Below are 5,455 nucleotides of genomic sequence, written 5' to 3' on the forward strand. Positions count from 1 at the left end.
AGCTGCCCGCAGCGGGGTAGGATAGCCGGGGCTCAGGGAGGCGGGGCGGAGGCGGGGCGGAGGCGGGGCGGGGGCGGAGGCGGAGGCGAGGTGGGGGCGGAGGCGGGGCGGGGCAGGAGTGGAGCAGCTCTTTGTTTATTTAAAGACACAGGCTAGAATCATAGCCCCAGCCCTTGGAGAGGCTGTGCTTCCCATTCTGTGTGGGGCGGGATGGGGAGAGGACTACCTACATTCCAGGTAGGTGAACCCCGTAGCCTAAAATAAGTAAAGTGTTTCCACTAGAGGTAACAAAGGAAGCGTGTATAGACACAGAAAAGATAGGCTACCGCCTTACCGGCACCATCACAACTTCAGGGCGCGCGCGCGCACACACACACACACACACACACACACACACACACACACACGCGCGCGCCAGCTTCACTTATCTTCCCCTTGCTACTTGGGAACAGTTAACGTTTGAGGCCAGAGAAATTTTGGTTTGGGACCGACATAAAATTTAAAAGACTGCTGAGTTGCCACCTTGTTTCAGGCATTGTGAATTTAAAGACGAATAAGCACCCATCCAGCCTCAAGTAGCATACATCTAGCAGGTAAAACAGACCCCTGTTAATAATTTGTTATGATGTGATGAGTTTTGTAATGTAGAAACATATTGGAAGGACTCTTTACTTTGGCTAAGTGAGCCCGGGATTGCTTCCTGAGGAGGAGATGTTACCTCGGGTCTTGAAGTTTATGCAGAAATTCCTTGGGTAGGTAAGAAGAGTCTTTAGAGCCATTCGAAAGAGGATTAGGTCTAGCTCAGATTCCTTCAAGTGGCTTTCCAGAATCTTTATTATCTAACACCCACTGGCTTCTCCAATCTCATTTTACTCTACATTCCCCTTCCAATATAACATCAAACCATAAAAGAGAATTTTTTTTAAGATTTTATTTATTTGACAGAGAGAGATTTTAAGTAGGAAGAGACGCAGCCAGAGAGAGAGGAGGAAGCAGGCTCCCTGCTGAGCAGAGAGCCGGATACGGGGCTTGATCCCAGAACCCTGAGATCATGACCTGAGCCAAAGGCAGAGGCTTAACCCACTGAGCCACCCAGGCACCCCAAAGAGAAATTTTTTTTTAATTATTTCTTTGATGATTACATTTCCTTTTTTTGGTCTCTTTTTCTGGACTGCTCCTTATACAGATATTGGGTCATCTAGATTGGCCCTCTTATTTGTTATTCTTTTTCTCTCCTACTTTTCATCTCTTATTGCTCTTGGTCCATCTTATAGGAATTTCCCCCAACTTTATCTTCCAGTCCTTAAGCTGAATTTTTCATTTCTATTGTCATTTATTTCCCTCTATCCTTACTCCCATCCCCTGCATCAGCAATTATTCTTGCATGCTTTTATAATTTTATTTTTAAGATATCCTACAACCAGTGTGGGGCTCAAACTTACAACCCCAAGACTAAGAGTCGCATGCTCTACCCAGTGAGCCAGCCAGACACCCCATTCTTGCATATTTAATACAAATCTTTTTGTTTGTATATACTTTCATATGTCTATTCTTATTTTGCACCCATCAATTTTTCATTTATATAAAGTGTATTGTGGTATAGATCCATATTCCTACCTTTCTCTCCACTTCTATTCTCTGCCTCCTAGCTTCCCTTCACATGATCTATGTGACAGGAGACTATATTATCATATTAGTTTTCTGGAATTGCTGTAACAAATTACCACAAACTTGGTGCCTTAAAACAACAGCCTTGAAGGCCAGAAGTTCAACATCGATTTCACTGAGCCGAAATCCAAAATGATCTACTCCTCTCAAGATCTTTAACTTAATCCCATCTGCATGGACCCTTCTTTCAAATAAGGTAACAAGTTCCAGAGATTGGGATGGGAACATATCTCTGGGAGCCATTATTAGCCTACCACAAGTGTCCTTTCATTGAAGTTTTATATACTCATCATAGTCATATGGACACTATAGTTTCCACAGAAACTATAGAAACATTTTTTTTTGTACAAACTAAAGTGGAATATTTTGTTTAAATGCTATTTCCTCAGGGAAGTTCATTCTTGGATGATCTTTTTATTTGATGTAGAAATATGTAGACAGAGTTATCTTTCAGCCTCTTTAGGACATGGTTCTACTATTTTTGGTGGCTATAATTCCTCAAGAGAAATCAGTATAATTTTTAATGTTATGTACCTTTTTATTGTCTTGGCTGCTTTGGGGGATTTTCTCTTGATCTTTGAGTTTTAATAGTTCACTTATATGTGTCTAGGTATGTGTGTAGTTGTTTTCAAATTTTTATTTAAATTCTAGTCAGTTAACATACAGTGTAATACTGGATTCAGGAGTAGAATTTAGTGATTCATCACTTACATGTAATACCTAGCGCTCATTACAAGTGCCCTCCTTAATACTCATTACCCATTTAGCCCATCCCCTGCCCACCTCCCCTCCATCAATCCTCAGTTTGTTCTCCCTAGTGAAGAGTCTCTTATGGTTTGCTTCCCTCTTTTTCTCCCTTCCTCTATGTTCATCAGTTTTGTTTCTTAAATTGCGCATATGAGTGGAATCATGTTATTTGCCTTTCTCTAACTTATTTCTCTTAGCATAAGACCCTTTAGCTCCATCCACATCATTGTAAATGGCAAGATTTCATTTTTGATGGCTGAATAATATTCCATTATATCTGTGTGTGTATGTGTGTGTGTGTAGTCACATCCTCTTTATCCATTTATCAGTTAATGGACACTTGGGCTCTTTCCATTATTTGGCTATTGCTGATAATGCTGCTATCAACATCAGGGTGTGTGTGGCCCTTCAAATCAGTATTTTTGTATCCTTTGGATAAATACCTAGTAGTGCAATTGCTGGGTCATAGGGTAGTTCTATTTTTAGCTTTTTGAGGAAGCTCCATACTGTTTTCCAGAAAAGCTGTACCAGTTTGCATTCCCACCAACAGTGTGAGAGAATTCCCCTCTCTCCACATCCTCACCAACATCTGTTGTTTCCTGTGTTGTTAATTTTAACCATCCTGACAGGTGTGAGGTGGTATCATGGTTTTGACTGGCATTTCCCTGATGATGAGTGATGTTGCGCATCTTTTCATGTGTCTGTTAGCTATCTGGATGTCTTCTTTGGAAAAATGTCTGTTCATGTCTTCTGCCTATTTCTTAATTGGATTCTTTGTGTTTTGGGTGTTGAGTTTGATAAGTTCCTTATAGACTCTGAATACCTCCCTTTATCAGATATATCATTTGCAAATATCTTCTCCCATTCCACAGGTTGTCTTTTAGTTTTGTTGATTGTTTTCTTCACTGTGCAGAAGCTTTTTATCTTGATGAAGTCCCAATAGTTCATTTTTGCTTTTGTTTCCCTCGCCTCTGGAGATGTGTCTAGCAACAAGTTGCTGCTGCCAAGGCCAAAGAGGTTGCTAGCTGTGTTCTCCTTTGGAATTTTGATGGTTTCCGATCTCACATTTAGGTCTTTCATCTATTTTGAGTTTATTTTTGTGTGTGTGGTGTCAGAATGTGGCCTACTTTCACTCTTCTGCATGTAATCATCCAGTTTTCCCAACACCATTTGTTGAAGAGACTGTCTTTTTTTAATTGGATATTCTTTTTTGCTTTGTCAAAAATTAGTTAACCGTATAGTTGTGAGTCCATTTCTGGGTTTTCTATTCTGTTTCACTGATCTGTGTGTCTGTTTTTCCACTAGTACCATACTGCCTTGATGACTACTGCTTTGTAATATAGTTCAAAGTCCAGAATTGTGATGCCTCCAGTTTTGCTTTTTTTTTTTCAAGTTGCTTTGACTATTCAGGATCTTTTGTGGTTCCATACACATTTTAGGATTGTTTATTCTATCTGTGTGAAAAATGCTGCTACTATTTTGATAGGGATTGCATTAAATGTGTAGATTGTTTTGGGCAGTATGGACATTTTAGCAATATTTGTTCTTCCAATCCATGAGCATGGAAAGTTTTTTTCCATTTCTTTGTGTCCTCTTCAATTTCTTTCATAACTGTTCTATAGTTTTCAGAGTACAGAACTTTTACTGTTTTGGTTAGGCTTATTCATAGGTATCTTAAGGTTTTGGGGGCACATGATATGTTTTGGCTCAAGTGCCAAGTGCATTAAAGAATCAGCCAAAGCATATCAGGAGACAGATGTTAAAATAATGTCTTTGGAAATCTTTCTCAAGCTCCTGGTTTTGCTTTCCTCTTCTTATGCTTTGTTCTTGGTCAAGGTGTCCCCTTGTGGTAGCAAGAGTTCCCCTGGCAACTCCCATAGAAAGAATTCCTCAACAGCTTCCCACTTTTCCTGAGTTTCCGGTAGATTCTCAGAATGGAGCCACTGGCCTGATCTTGTTGGTGACCCATCCCTGTGAATGAGCCTACACAATTACTTGGGGAGTATAGTGGCATGCAAAAAGTACGGTAAGATGATGGTAATAAGGTCAGGAAGCCTTCATATCAAACTTTTTTTTTTTTTTTTTTTGTCCCCCACCTTTTTTCCTTCCTTTTGTTTCTTTCCCCTCACTTTCAATCTGCAGGACCCTTTAGGTCTAAAATGAGTCTCTCACAGGCAGCATCAGGATGGGTCTTGATTTTTTGTGTATTTTTTTTTTTAAGATTTTATTTATTTATTTGACAGAGATCACAAGCAGGCAGAGAGGCAGGGAGGAGGCAGGCTCCCTGCCAAGCAGAGAGCCCGACGCGGGGCTCGATCCCAGGACCCTGAGACCATGACCTGAGCCGAAGGCAGAGGCTTTAACCCACTGAGCCACCCAGGTGCCCCGTGTATGTGTTTTTTAATCCATTCTAATACCCTATGTCTTTTGGCTGGAGCATTTAATCCATTTACATTAACAGTGATATTTGATAGATATGAATTTAGCACCATTGTATTACCCTAAATTCATTGCTCTGGAGATTTTCTCTGTTCCTTTCTGTCTTTGTTGCCTTTGGTCTCTCTTTCCCACTCATTGTCCCCTTTAATATATCTTACTGGACTGGTTTAGTGGTCATGAGCTCCTTTAGTTTTTGTGTGTCTGGGAAATTCTTCATCTCTCCATTTAGGGACCAGGCATGGTGTGGACCTGTGCTGATGCTCTAGTCTTGCCCCATTGTGGTCTGTCTCAGAATAGCAGTCCCAGGACTGCACTAGGGCTTGCAGTTCACGGTAAAGCACAGCAAAAAGCTAGCTTCCAGGTTAACTGCCCTGAGGCACCTCTTCTTGTATGCTAATGAATGGGGCAGTTCAGTGGAGTCCTCCCACTCTTTTGTTCCCTGAGAGGAAGCATCACCTCTCCCAAATGGAGTCCAAGAAGGAAAACTATCTCTCCCAGCATGACCCAAGGTTATCCTCAGAGGATGCTTCCACTCCCCAGCCTCTGTCCTCCATCTCCTTTACAGGAGCACCACTGGGCCCACCAGGCTTTACCCTGGTGA

This window comes from Enhydra lutris, unplaced genomic scaffold (genome assembly GCF_002288905.1).
Source record: "Enhydra lutris kenyoni isolate GAN:26980312 unplaced genomic scaffold, ASM228890v2 scaffoldscaffold17, whole genome shotgun sequence".
Classification (NCBI taxonomy): Eukaryota; Metazoa; Chordata; class Mammalia; order Carnivora; family Mustelidae; genus Enhydra; species Enhydra lutris.